This window comes from Rattus norvegicus, chromosome 8 (assembly GCF_036323735.1).
Source record: "Rattus norvegicus strain BN/NHsdMcwi chromosome 8, GRCr8, whole genome shotgun sequence".
In the NCBI taxonomy this organism is placed as follows: Eukaryota; Metazoa; Chordata; class Mammalia; order Rodentia; family Muridae; genus Rattus; species Rattus norvegicus.
The window spans coordinates 87,459,306-87,475,052 of NC_086026.1; the positions used below are offsets into that span (position 1 = coordinate 87,459,306).

At 42.5% G+C, this 15,747-nt stretch overlaps 1 long non-coding RNA gene across 1 annotated transcript; it reads left to right on the top strand.

Moving 5' to 3' along the window:
- Nucleotides 1-1,193: 1,193 nt before the first annotated feature.
- LOC134480075 (uncharacterized) lies at nt 1,194-5,157 on the top strand. Its single transcript, XR_010054221.1, has 2 exons — nt 1,194-1,328; nt 3,207-5,157. It is a non-coding gene; the product is annotated as an uncharacterized LOC134480075 (long non-coding RNA).
- The last annotated feature ends 10,590 nt before the right edge of the window (nt 5,158-15,747 follow it).

Consider the following 15,747-nt stretch of genomic DNA (forward strand, 5'->3'; position numbering starts at 1 on the left):
GACATCAGGACATCGGGAACGCGCATGAGCAGGTCTCCACTCCTGCAAGAAGGTGAGGAAGAGCATGACTCATCGCCCATGAGGACTTTGGCTGCTGTCCTGGCTGGTTCTGAGTGTCAACTTGACACAAGCTGGAGTTATCACAGAGAAAGGAGCCTCCATTGAGGAAATGCCTCCATGAGATGCAGCTGTAAGGCAATTTCTCAACTAGTGATCAAGGAGGGAGGACCCAGCCCATTGTAGGTGGTACCATCCCTGGTCTGGTGGTCTTGAGTTCTATAAGGGAGCAAGCTGAACAGGCCAGGGGAAGCAAGCCAGTAAGCAACATCCCTCCATGGCCTCTGCATCAGCTCCTGCTTCCTGACCTGCTTGAGATCCCGTCCTAACTTTCTTTGGTGATGTGGAAGTGTAAGCTGAATAAACCCTTTCCTCCACAACTTGCTTCTTGGTCATGACGTTTTGTTTTGTTTTGTTTTGTTTTGTTTTGTTTTGTTTTGTTTTTTCCGGAGCTGGGGACCGAACCCAGGGCCTTGCGCTTCCTAGGCAAGCGCTCTACCACTGAGCTAAATCCCCAACCCCAGGTCATGACGTTTTGTGCAGGAATAGAAACCCTGACATCAGTGTGCCTCACATTTAATGTAAACAAGAAGCATGGCAAGGGACAGGGGCCTGTTATTTAAAAACATGTATTCAGGGTCATGAGATGGCTCAATGGGTGATGGCGATTGCCACCAGATGACCTGAGTTTATCCCCTCGGACAAAGTACAAGGAGAGACTTCCTCAAGTTACCCTCTGACCTCCACAGATATGTCGTGGCATGGGCACACCCTCACACAAACATATGTGCACATACAATAAATAAATAAATAAAATGTAATAAAACACATGCGTTCTGATCTAGTTCTCATGTTGAAGCCAAGGTTTCCCGTCTCCCACACCTTCAGGTGATTTTGGTGCTGACTGAGTACAGTTTGAAACTCAAAAGCCTGCGTTGTCCTGAACCCTACATTTTCATAATCCTCTGTTTAAAAATATTCATGAAAATAACTGCGAAATAGACTACAGAATAGACTATAGATGGTTTGCTACTGTTAGTCGTATAGAACTCTGCAATAGACTATAGAACAGAATAATGGTGGCTTGCTATGGTTGGTCACTTACATTCTAGAACACACATGGGGTCTGAGGAGAATGTCACGTGCTTTAGAAATCCAGCCAGTCTGCTAAGACGATGACGAGTGGGCATAATTGAGATGCGAGAACGAGAAGCTTTGGTTCCGACATGCCCTTTGAACGCACAGAACATATGCCAAGGTTTTACTAAAAGGTAGTTTACGCCCGGACTTGAGAAAACTTGTATTCTTGTGTCTTAAACTCTCTGCCCCTGGTACAATTGGGTAATACTGGAAGATTTAGTTAATAGCTTGAGTTTGTTTCCTGCAAGGAAACCACAATTTCACCATGCAAACAAACACGATTTAAATTAGATAATAAGCCACAAGAAACGGAGCAAAGTGAGGACCACCGGGATGATAAAGAACAAAAGAGGGTTCGGGGGGCCATCAGCTTCTACAGGGCTGTTGTTAGAGATGCAATCTCTTGGAATCTTTACCCCAGATCCTATATATAACAAGAGTAATTTTTTTTTCTAATTCTAAAGCTCACTCACTCCACCAGCAGAAACGGAGAAATGCTGACTGATTTAAGTGAACAACCCCATGAGCTAGGAAGGTCATCCACTTGTTTAGCCACTACAGCAGTAAATGACTTGAACACTTCGTTTCTCATCAACACCTTCCCCGCCCCTGTGCAGCCAGTCAGCCAGTCCCTTCTGTGTCCCCTGTGCAGCTAGGCAACCCAGGATCTGTCTTCAGTCTATAGCTCTTCGAATTTTAAAGTGGGCTCAACAGAAATCACGTGGAGCACAGCCTTTTGGCCTGGTCTATGTCTTCACGTGACTTCCGGGACCCGCCTTGTACTTCCACACTAAGCCAAGCTGAGTGGGAGGCAAAAGGAAATCCCGCCCTTATACGCATGGTTCAGTGTGCTTGACAAGCATAAGACCAAAGCAGTAGAATAACAGGAAATACTGAAAATCTGAATGTTAATTGGATGTTAGTTGACATATGGCACTGCTTATTCTAAAGACTTGTTTAACATTTAAACATACTTAATAGGCCATCGACCATAATGCTCATTGGATAACTACTTTCTGGATTTCTTCGCTTACCCACCTGCCTAATAATTTCTAGTCATAAAAGCAATGAGGAAATTCGAATGTACATATCATGTGCACAATACTAAAAACGGTTATTAGTCGTCCATTCACAGAAGCAGGGCTTTCCACATTACATTAAGATTGTGAGTCCTGATCAACCTGATCATTGGGATGGAGAAAGAATAGATTCGAGACCTTGAACATGGCAGCCATACAGGCTCCACTATCAAATTCTTGCTGGAAAATACTGAGGAAAGTAAACTTTTATTGAATCATTCCGTAAATTTATTTTTAGCAATGTAGTCAGTAATAGATTAAATTAATTGCTGCCTGATTTTTGAAGCCTCTTCCTTGCTATTTTTGTAATATTCGCTCCTCAGAAAACTACCTGGATGGATCCTTACCCAAAAATCTCTCCTCGAGGAAGGCAACCTAAATTTAATATCCTAACATTTAATATACTTAATCATTCAATAATACATTTGATCATTTAACATGATGCCCTAACTGTGCGGCCAGTCTCACTCCACTGACCTGCCCTGGTTTTCCCTCTTTTCAATCATGCTTAACACCGTCTGGTGCCCCATGCAGAGACTTGTTTGTTCCATTTCGGATCTTCCTCATTCAGGCTCCGTGAGAAAGCTGTGTCTGTGTGTCACTCACTGTGTCCCCACCAACTATAGCAGCATCTGCGTGAGGTACATACTCAATAAACAGCTGGGATCCAGATATGATGACTGCCCACATGAAAGCCCATGAGTCTGAGGCAGAGGGTTTGCGATTGAAAAGAATCAATTAGCCATTGGAAGAGAAGAGCAGGCACAGTTCTAAGCTTTCGTAATACACTGTTCCTTGGAGACTAAGAAGCTTGTTTTGATTTTTCTTGTTGTTTTTTTGTTCTTTTTTTGTTTGTTTTGTTTTGTTTTGTTTTTGGTCCATATCACTTCTGCACCCTTTCTTAATGTGTTCTCCTGCCCTTTTGTCTAGAAATCAGAAGCCTCGCCTTGTGGAGGTGGCATTTTTTTCTTAATTCCCTTTGAAACAATAGTCCTGCTGCTTGCTTGTGAAGCAGCCAGTAACGGGTGATGTAATATGAACTGTCCCTGTTTTGAACACAGAAGACTCTGGGATGCAGGTTTGCTGAATTTGTCAAACAGAAGATTGGACCTACTCTACAGTCCGCACGGGGTCTAGACGCTGCCCTGACACTGTCAACACTGCATACACAGATTTACACCGTTGGAAAACATTTGCTCTGGTTCCAACAGTCAAGGTCTGGAGATAGGATCCAAATTAGAGAGCAGAAATGGATCCCTCTGTCAAACATGGGAAAAGACAGAACCACAAGTCAAAGAACTGCTTCTAAAGTGGAATCGCTCTTGTAAAAAGATGAATAGGGATGTGTTTAAACATCCTAATGCATAATCCTTCCAGGGAACTCTAAAACACAATATAGGACACACCTCAGAGTAGGCCCGAAGGACAGCTAAGGAGCTGGGGGCTCTGTCCACAATCCTTGTATCCACTCTTGGCTCAGAGATGTTCGTGAGAACATAAACCTGAATTCATGGTGAAATATTTATTATTTGGATATATCTTCACTGGTATTAAGGAGGCTGAGTGAAGTGAACAGATAGCTTCAGTTAACATGGCCAATCTATAGCAGTCTCATTTCCTAAAATCAAAAGAGACGAGCAATTGAAACTAAAAGGACCGCACATAACACATCGTAGAGAAAATACAACGTACAGAAAAGTCCTCAGTGACGCTCGGCTTCAGTCAGCTTCAGTCCTTCCCACAGTGATCTGATAGGGAGAGCAGAGGGTGAGTCCACCCACGCACACCGAGAAGACCAACGTCAGACTTACAATGTGGGCCGAGCACAGAGAGAGCAAGGGAGAGCTACTGGGCTTTGTTCTTCAAACCAGAAAGTCTAGCACCACACGGTTCACTCTTCACTCACCCATTTGTCCATCTATCCATCCCCTCAGTGCCCACTAAAAGGCAGGAAGATGAGTGTCACCCAAGGGATAAGAGAAGAACCATCTCCTCGTGCAAACGACTCCCAGGAGAGTAGGAAAATTAGAGTAAACGCCACTAAGATGTGTCAAGGTCAGGAGCAAATGTTCTCCATTCTCACTCATTCAAGAAAACTGAAGTTGAAGGCATAGGAGTATGAGGTAACTAACAGAGGTCGCTAGAGGCTACGGAAGAAAGAATATGGTAGAAGGTGGATAATGGGTACCCACATTGGGGCATGGGGTATAGTTGTGATGTTATAAAGCACGAGAAGAGAACCACATTTTATAACTGCACAAAATAGAGAAGACTTTGAAATACAAAGGAAGAGTCTAGAGTTTATGCCACATGCCCGTTTAAAACTAATTAAAAGCTGGAGAGATGGATGAGCAATTAAAAACACTTTGCTGCTCAGGCATGAGGACTGGAGTTCAGACCCCAGGACCTACATAACAAGCAAGGATAAGTTCTGTGCACAGCGACAAACAAGAGGGCCTCGATAGGATTGCTGGCTCCTACCTTAGCTGAAACACACAAGTCCCATGTTCAGCGAGAGACCCTGCTTCAGAGGAATAATGTGGGGAGTGATGGGAAAGATGTCTTACATACCCCTCTGGTATGTGCTGTCATGGGCCTGCATACCTGTACAGACATGCACATACATGTTTTACACACATACACCCACAATCACATGCATGTGCACACACACACACACACACACACACACACACACATGAATACGGTGCAGCAGAGGCTTTAAAGACTTAGGTCAGAAAGAATGGAGTGAGCACATCAAGCAACATTTCTGTGGCTCGGGCACATTTATTGAATTTAGCACCTTTATATTTGTATGTGTATTTTTATCAAATTAATTCCTTTTTTCACTGGCTTGACAGAATAAAAGACATTTAGTCTTCTTTTTCTTTCTCCCTGGTTTTAATTTCTTCAGTCCCCTCCAGGTCTTCATCCTCAGGTCTGAATTGCAGCAATCCTGAACAAGAGAACGTTTGTCCAGATGCTTACTTAACACTGCCACCAGCAACTGTGCAATTTAAAATTAGTTACCTATTCACTCATGCTTTTCGAGACAGCGTTCTACTACCCAGCCCAAGCTGCCTTCATATTTTCAACCATGCCTTCACTCGCTGGGATTATAGTTAGACATGATGGCCATGCCCAGCCCAGAAAGAGTTTAACCTTTTAAACCCTGCTTACTCTAGGCAAACAATAATCCCCATAGGGCTGCAAGAATCTGGAAATTGGTGAGGTATTAAACTGTGACTCAGTGTGACCCTGTCTCTAAGGCAAATTACCTACAAGAGGGATCGATGTGACACAGAAAGAAAAATTTAATTGAAAAATCTCAAAGATGCAATGCAGTTGATGGCTGGTCCTTGAACTAGTTAACCTGTGGGAAAACTGTATTGGGCACTGCTCTGCCATAGAATCAGAAATCAGCTAAAAAAAACATGCTTTAGCCCAGACTTCCTCCTGGCTAAGGATGTGTATCTGTGGTAGAATGCTTTTCTGGCTTGTCAAAGGCCCCAATTCAACCCCTAACAAGTTCATATATATATGGAAATTCATCAATCTGAAGTGAATGAGATTTAACCAAAGTTCCTAGACAGATGAAGATCTGCACATGGGTATGTGTCTACATTATAGGTTCATGGTGAATGCCTCTTTTGGTGGTATATATTGACTGCCCCTTATGGAAGGAAGTTCAGATACAAGATTAAGTTTTTGAACTTTGGATTCAAAACCCCTTTGTCACTTAGCAACCTGAGTTAGTCATCTGAGTTGGCCTTTAGTTATCTTCACTATAAAATAAAACAGATTGTTTAACAGATCTCAGGGAACACTATTATAACAAAGCTACAGGAAGTAAGGACATTGTTATGACAGAGCTACAGGAACTGGGGACACTGCTATGACAGAGCTACAGGAACTGGGGACACTGCTATGACAGAGCTACAGGAACTGGGGACACTGCTATGACAGAAATACAGGAAGTAGGGACACTGCTATGACAGAGCTACAGGAACTGGGGGCACTGCTATGACAGAGCTACAGGAACTGGGGACACTGCTATGACAGAGCTACAGGAACTGGGGACACTGCTATGACAGAAATACAGGAAGTGGAGACACTGCTATGACAGAAATACAGGAAGTGGAGACACTGTTGTGACAGAGATACAGGAAGTGGAGACACTGTTGTGACAGAGATACAGGAAGTGGAGACACTGCTATGACAGAGATACAGGAAGTGGAGACACTGCTATAAAGGGTTTTGAAGTGTGTCACCTAGCAGTTGACCAACATAGACATGTGCTCTGAACCTGTTTTCTTATCAATCATAGTTTAATCTGGTCACACTCAGAAACTTCAGTACAGCCTCCAAGCATCAAACAAGATGCACAGCAATGATCCCATTGAGGTAAGCCTCAGTGGCTGAGTGCGTTGTCAATCTTTGTACCTTATTTGCTTTGTGATATGCCCAATCCAGGCCTGATCCTAAAGCAAATGGCACCCTGTCTCTAATCTCAGCCATCTTTGTCCAGTCTGGTAAACTTAGACTTTTATCCCAATGCAATAATTATACACACCCCCATTCCCTTTCCAGAGTAAATGTAACGTTAAGGTCCGCCTACCTTGGGAAGAGCACACTAATTGATTATCCAATACCAGATGGTCAGCCCTGAAAACATACATACAAGTAAACATATGGACTAAGCAGGTTATATTTATGTATTTAGGAATGTATATCTATATGCTTGTGCATACATGTATGAAACAACAATTATATAAATAACAATAAAGGAGGTCATGAATTTGAAAGGAGAAGAGGAATATGGGAGGTTTAGTAGGCTAGATTAAGAAGGAAGAAATTATATAACTAAATTATAATTTCAAAAAAAAATCAAAGAATCTACCCACAAGGCCACAGATGCCCTCCTACTTACTTCTAGCCTCCTCTCTTATGCCATTGACCTGAATGGTTCCAGCACAGATCAACCCAGACCACAGGAATAAAAGCAACATCAGAGCTAGGGATCCAGGCATGTATGGCATGTGCAACTGTGATTGCAGAACTTGACAGGAGAATAATGGATTTGAGGCCAATCTGGGCTACACAGCAAGACTTCATCTCAAAAACAAACAACAGCGAAAACACCTGAGGCTTTGATTGAATGCTGTCTGCTACCCAGAAACTAGTCCAAGTGCTAACCAAATTTACTTGAAAGAGAATTCCTCTATGGAAAGTTAGACTGCTGGAGGCTAATGCACATTTCAAGCTGGGGCAGGCCTGAGCAGAAAGCAAGTGAGATATTTGAAGACCAAAGGAAGTACATATAGTAGAAATGGCTAAATTGCAGCTAGCCATGTCTATTCCCTGCTGTCTCCCCATTTGTCTGCTCTGAAGGACCCAGGTGGCATTTCTTGTCAGTCTCTGTGAGAGGATCTTCAAAACATAGTCATGAAAAGAACAATGCATAGCTCAATCATTCCTGTTTCTAAACAAGGTTACTCTAAGCGAGAGTCCCACACTGTTCTGATTTTCTGGTACAGTGTTTTTAGTCAACTATTCATTGTATTTCATTCCATGAGGAGGGCCTGATGCATTAGCAAAAATTTAAACCCTTTTCTGGTTGAAAGCACCTGTTGATATGCCTGGTTTACTAATCTCATCATCTATTCTGTGATACTATAACAGAATACCAAAGACTGTATGATGGATGGATGGATGGGTGGGTGGATGGATGGATGGATGGATGGATGGATGGATGGATGGATGGATGGATGGATTTAAAAGTAGAAGTGCTCTTACAGTTCTGAGATAGTGGAAATCCTAAGGTCGTGTATTCCTGCCTCTAGCTAGTTAGGAAAGCCTTCTTGCTCAGTCTTCCCATGGAGCATGAGAGGAAGGTAGGGAAGAAGGGAGAGGAAGAGAGAGACCCTGAACTCATCTTCTGTCTGCAGTCCATTGTCTACATCAGCAGTCCTCCCACAGGGGTATCATTAAGCTGTTGAAGGGAGCAGAAAACCTCACCACCTCCGAAAACTCACATTCCTCACCAGGATTGCCTTGGAGATCGAGGTCCCCACATATGAATTGAAGGAGATTATTTCAAACTGTGGCATTTTAATTTTGTCCCCCCAAGTGAGTGTCTCACCCACTCATTCAGCAAATGTATTCACCCCACCTCAACAGTTTCAAAACTTTAGCTCAGTTCAGCACCAACTCAAAAGTCCAAAGTCTAGAGTTCTATCCAAATAGACGCTGAGCGAGATTCCAGGCATGATTTATGCTAAGGCAAATTCCTCTCGAGCCTGTGAATGAACAAATCACATGCTCCCAAACTCCAGTGCTGGGGCAGGCACAGGAATATGCCAAAGAGAAGTATGAAAGAATAAAGGAGTGGCTGATCCAAACAAAGTCCACTGCAGGGTGCCCCAGAGCCTCGGGTAACCACCCCTACCCGAGGCTTTGCTCAGTTTACATCATGCACCAACTTTCACGGGTTAGGGTTTCATCCCTGCAGCTCTCTCTCTCTCTCTCTCTCTCTCTCTCTCTCTCTCTCTCTCTCTCTCTCTCTCTCTGGCTGGCAGTACATGCAGCTGACTCCACAGTCAGAAGGAACTGCACACTCCCATGGCCCCGTTACGCTCTGCTCTAGTAGAAGCTGCAGACCCCTGTCTCAGCAACAAGCTGCCTATGTCCTAACCCTGTCTAGAACATTCTTTCAAACTTAGGAAGAAAAAAAAAGCCACACACACACACACACACACACACACACACACACACACACACACACAGAGTTCTTCCACTCTGTGTATATGCAGAATCAATCCCACATGGACACTGCCAAAGCAGTCTACTGAGCGCTAACCACTGGAGTCCTACAGAGCTATGGGAAAAATACACCTAAGCCCACTAGAGTGACTACAAATGCCCTGATCAGCGAGCGCATGGTAGTGAAAGCTGAGGTCCTGCAGAAGACTCTGAAAACCTCGCTGCCAAGGTCTTTGCACTTGCATATGCCTTTTGAGCCATCACCTTGATTAATAGAAACTAACTTCCTTTTACCAACAATATAATCCATTTGACAAAAAGCCAGGTGATAGAAGGAAGAAATACGCCCTCAGTTGTGGGTCATTTTTCTGTAGGTACAGCTGCAACATTTTTTTAGTTAGTAAATATTTGAAGCCTGCCAGTCATATGATCTCTTTCACAACCATTACATTTCTTTCATCGAGCAACATGAAAACAGCCAGATGGATGAATGAGTATGGGTGTGGCTTAAGGAAGCCTTCTTCCCCAGGTGACCCAGACACTCAAATTGACAAAGACATAAAATAAGCCTGCTGAGGTCTAGAGTTTCACGATGCACAAAGACAATTCTAAAAGCTTGTTCAGTAGCCTGTTTCGTGGTCTGTTGCTGCTGGGAGGTCATTTGGCCTTTGAGACATGAGGTCTAGTGGGTGTAAGGCAAGTTGCTAGAAGCGTGCCTTTGAGAAGGTCTTGGGACTCAGCACCCCATCCTCTCTCTGCTCCCAGCTATCATAAGGTAAACAGGCCAGTTCTGCTACGTGCTCCTACTATAATTCTCAAACTTGAGGCAAGCCCAAAAGTAAGGCAGAGGCTCCATGGAGTGAAATCGCCAAAACTATGAGTCAGCTCAGACCTTCCCTTCTCGTATTTGTTGCCTCTGGTATTTTGTCATAGTGACCAGAAGCTCACACACAGCCACCCTAAAATCATTTGAGAACTTAACATAATACAGTAAGCCAGGGACAAATTTTAGCTCACAATAGAAAGCAGAGAGCAATGCCCAGATAGAAATTCTGCTACTGAAAACTATTTTATCTGAGGTCAAATATTCATTAGCTAGGCTAGGGATTGCATAAGAAAAGTCAACATACCCATTCATGTGTTTAAATCTAATCCCCAGAATGAGAGTATTGAATGGTAGGTTTTATGTGAGATAATTTGGTCATGGGGTCTGTCTACATGAGTAAGACCTTTGCCTTTGTCTGTGAAGGACTGAGGGAATCCTGTCCCCTTTCACACTGTAAAGGTCCACAGAAAATGCCAGCTAATAAAACCCTCTCAGCAGGTACCAAATCTGTTTGTAATTACATCTTGGCTTTCCAACCTGTGGGACTGTGAAAAATAGAGTTCTACTGTTTGTAAGTTATAGTCTAAGGCATTTCTAATGGTATTAGCAGCTCAAATAGACGGAGACACCTTCCACTCTGGAGAAGAAAATATTGCTAATGAATGTAGACTTGGCCGCCTGTATGGTAAACTGGAATACTGAAAGGAATGGAGAAACAGAGGGAAATGGTGTTTGAATATGAAATGTCCCTCATAATTACATATTATAAAATCCTTGGTCCCCAAATGATGATGGTATCTAGGAAGGTAACAGAACCTTTCAGAGTTGGGGCATATCTTATGGTTTTCTACCCAACACCACTTACCCTTTCCTCTCTGTCTCCCGACTATAGTTGCAATGTGACCAGTCATCTTTGTATGTCCATCACCATGCCTTTCCAACCACAATGGGCTATATTTTCTCAAATGAGAACACATAATAAACCTCTCCTTCCTTAAATAGCTTTTTATCAGCTACTGTGTTGTAGCAATGAGGATAGTAACTAATACGGAAGACTGGTAGTAAGGACAGGGCTATTTCCGAGACAAACTTGACCAACTGGTTCTTAGGGCTTTGGGACTCATTTACAGAAAGAATGTGGGAGAATTTAGAACGTCATAAACAGAGCTCAAGAGTGTGTTCTGATGGAAATTTGTAAGTCCAAAAGGGTTAGAGATTTATATGGGGATGTGGGGATAAGACAGGGTTTCTCTGTGTGACCCTGCCTGTCCTGGAACTGGCTCTGTAAACCAGGCGGCTCTCAAACTCAAGAGATCCTCCTGCCTCTGCCTCCCAAGTGCTGGGAGTTAAAAGCCTGCACCAACATGCTGACCCTGGCATGAAATTTACTTCAAAACAATTCTTTGATATGCATACAATTTGAATATTTGTTAAAGGTAAAGCAAACGTGTCCATCAGTGAGATTAACATGCTTGTTTACTTTTACCCCAAGAGTTTATCCTCACTGAGTATTGGAAACGGCCAGATGCACGGCTCCTTCAGCATGTCTTAGAGCTGACTGCCATTTTGATTTTAGAATCATCGATGCTGAGGGTGCCGCTTTGTCTAAATACACGGTGCAAATGGAAGAACATGTTTTCTGGCTATTTCAGAAAGTATTGAAAGTCCCATGCTAATCTCAAGCCAAAATTCACAGAAAAAAAATTTTTTTAAATGAAATTCAAGTCAGCGAGTCAAACATCAACTTTCATTCTGTGTTACTCACTCACCTCCCCCATTTTTTAAATTTTTGAGATTATAATTTAATTAAAACATTCCTCCCTTCCTTTCCTTCTTCCAAATACTCCCAAGCATCCCTCTCTGCTCTCCTTCAAATCCACAGGCAATCCAAAGACACCCCCCCTTGATATGTGCTGAAGGCCAATAATTGAACACATGGCCTTTGTGTCCTACAAATAAACCATTGTATCTCTTAAGAGAAGACAATTTTCATATACAGTTAAAAACAAAAACAAAACAGTGCAGTTCAAAGCGTATAATAATCTCACATTGGAATCAAAGTGTTTCGGGCAGTATCTAGTGATGTATGGTGTTTACTGGTGTAATGTGACCAGCATGAGCTATGCAAAGCACCTACATTCTGTGCTCAGAGCCAAGGCTATAGTGAGGTTATATAATGCAATGGGCAGGCACTGCCAGAAACACATTAACTACACATTTGCCTTTGAATTAACCTTTGGTCATTGCACATTCAGAAACCTTTAACTGATGCCAAGTTTTCCACAGCCCTACATTCAGTTAAGATAAGAGGCTTCAGATAGAATAGCAGTCCACAGTGTAAGAAGCTGGGTACCAATAGTAATTAATTTTCCCTGAGCCTTGACCCCTCCCCCAAGTTCCAGGGTCATTTCTTCAACTGTCTGTTAAATACCCACCTACGAGTCTCTTCAACTTAGCATGTACAAAAGCAAACCTATCATCTGCCCACCCTAATACTTTACTTCCTCTATTTCCATTCGCTATTGCAGTAACCACCAAGCCAGAGATGAGCTCGGGCCATCTAACAAATCCTGCCCCATTCACTTGCTGATCTCTTTCCTGAGCTTAGCTGTGGTTTCCCTAAAGGAAATCTGAGAAAGCATCTGCTTATTTCACTAGTTGCTTTTCTCATTGCTCTAACAAAATATCTGGCAAGAAGCATCTAAGGGAGAGGGTTAATTTGGCTCATGGTTCAAAGATACACAGTCCATCGTGGTAGGAAAGGCTGGCAGCAGGAGCAGAAGGCAGCTGGGCATGCTACATCCACACTAAGAACGCAGAGGCTGGTGGAGGGTTGTGCTTAGCTCACTTCCTTATTCAGTACAGGCTTCGTACAGCCTGTTGTATGGTGTTGCCAATGGTTATGGTGAGTCTTCCCACCAGAATTAATCCAATATAAACAATGCCTCACAGACATGCCCAGAGATTTGTTTCGACTGTGATTCTAGATCTCACCAAACTGTCAGTCAAGATCACCCATCACAGCTATCGTTCATTCACTGATGAGGGGATTCCAAGGAAGAGAAGTGGGGACTTGTGGAAAGAGCCAATCCATGAGTGTGTACTCCAGCAAGTCACTGCTTTATCAATCAAGGACTCTGAGGAACTATGCAGAATATGGCTAAGGATTGTTTTTCTGAAGAATTGGGAGACACTACACACAAACTCTTATCTCTCAAATCAAAGACTATCCCACATGTCATGAGTCTTGTGTATTTCCAGTTCATACATCTGTCACAGTGTCTTCTTGTGTTCCTAAAGAGTTTCCTGAAAAAAAGAAAAAACAAAACAAAACAAAACAAAACAAAACAAAACAAAACAAAACAACGGACTAAGCAGAGAAGCAGCAGGACAACAGAAGACTGTTACAGGTATTACAGCATGAGGTATTGCAGGTTACCTGCAAGAATGAAGACGTTCTCAAGAGACACTTGGGTCCCTCCTCTTGGCTATCTATAGAAACAACAGAGCCCAAGAAGTTGGAATTCCCTCCAAGAGTTTCAGGCTAGGAGGAAGAAAAGGCTGGGGTCCTAGTACCAACCAGGAGCTTGTCTCTTGGGAAATGATTTCAAACAACTTGTCATCAGACCACCTGATGACAAGTACTGGAACAGAGCTGATAATGATGGACTCCGTCCTGCTAAGAACTGCTTAGATATGCAACCCTTTGAACTCAAACCCCATGTTAGGACCCCGAAGCCAGACTGGGACCAGTGATGGTCACTCTGTTCTTCTCCCTGGAATGGCCACACTGAATAAACCTTTCGTTGAGTTTTCACTACTGCTATTAAATTGGCCTCTTGAGAGCAGGTGGCCAAGTAGATTAATGGCTCTGTAGGACTGGTAAGTTCCAGGGTCTGACTCTTATGACTCCAGTAACAATGGTTGCTGGTGCCAGATGAGCCCAAAGTGTCCCAAATACTCACTAACCACAAGTCATTAGATATATGATTCTTCCAGCCTTACATAGATCTCAAATTGCACCTCAGTCTTTTGTAGCCTATTGGCTGACACCAAAATAGATGGGTATTTCACATCTATTCATTTCTATGTATTCAGAAATTGTGACTATAAAAGAGAATATTTTAAAAAGTAATTCCCCTGACCCTCCTTTTGCTCAGTCTGGACCATCAGTAATAGCTGCACATATAAACTTTGAGAAGTAGTCTTGTTAGTTCTAATAATTTTCTGAGGGAGGGGCAAAGGAAACTGATGCGAACAGCTATATACTTTTCCATGTGAAATAAATAAATTTCCAATGCAAACTCATCAAACAGTTCCAACTGTGGTCTTTTCTTTCACAAAAGTGTTCATGGAAAAGCAGGGACTTTTAGAGACAATCGCTGGTGCTATTTGAGGGTGCAGGAGGAACCTGCTGCCTTAGGTAAATGACCATACTTCTTCAAAATTTGTCTTTGTTTGATTAGGCTCTCTGGAGAATAAGGAACCATCTGAATGGCTGGGTCAACTTGCCTTGCCCTTTCAGGGTTACAAAAAGTCAACCATTTATCCGAATCCTGAACTCTCCACCCACAGACATTTTCTTGAAGTATAATGGGGCTTACTTTGAAATTCCCTTGTTCCACATCCTTTCCCTTTGCAGCCCGCCACTGCATAACTCTACCTTCCTCAAGAAAACCCTTCATTGAATTGTAGTAAACTAGAATCCGAACAGTGAAGTCCACTGAGTGGTTCTTGCCAAAAAGAAAAGCAGACACATTTCTGCCTAAAAGCTGCCTGGACCATGGACTTTCCGCCTCGTTTTCCAATTAAAGCCTTTTGCACTCAACAACCCAGAGATAGCAAGGCTCTTCTGTCTTCTTCAGGGACAGCTTTGAACAATTTCTTTCCACTAATACTATCTCCTGATTTAGGAGAAGCCAACAGAATAGACCTTGCATTCCAGAAATATGTCTTTGGGGGGAAAAACAGTAAATGAATGACTTCAAACTGAGCATGCTCAGGAGAGTGCCCACCATTATAGGTAATAATCAATCCTTTATATATGCGTATATAGAAGTTTCCTTCAAAAAAAAAAAACCCACCTGGTATCCTTGTTGGTGAGCCATTGCTTTGATTACTGTTTCCAGGACTCTCCTTACTTTCTTCAAGTAACAAATATTTCTTCACTCTCTTATCTCTTGGTTGTTATTTATTTGATTCCCATCAACAAAGAAGAAAAGTATTACATTTGGCTATAAAATTAGAATCATTCTGTGCACATCTTTTCCCTTTGCAGTCCACCAAAAACCACTGGAAGTGAAATCTCAGAGTAAACAGGAGGATAAAAAGTTCTTGCGGAGCAGAAAAATACTTTTTCAAGAATGTATGATAAATTAACATTTAGAGTCTAAACATTGACAACTCAAAACTAAAATGATAATGATAAAGAAATCTGGTACTATTTACATGATTGTTATAAATTACAAAGTAGATATGAACACTATGATGTGGGTAATAGAAGACTTATCCAGCACTCGAAAGTCCATTTGACGAGGGTAGATTTGGGAGTGTGCTTTGTAGCCCAGGCTGTTCTTAAACTAGCCGGATATTTTAAATTTTTTTCATCTGCCTGCTCTCATATTTCCATGCCTTCCTGGCCTTTGTAGATTAAGTCCTTCAGAACATCAATTATTCTTAACAGCCTCCAGGAAAATTCTATCTGACAAAATGAAAATAGCAATGGGGTCATAGTTTTGGCATTTCACCTTGAAAGCACTGGGTACTGCTTCCGAGACACAGAAGATTCAGGGGCATTGAGCTCTTTGAAGTGGAGAGGTACTGAGGAGGACAGAGAGGAGGATTCTCTGACTAATACTTGACAACTCAGAAGGAAGAAGAACTGCA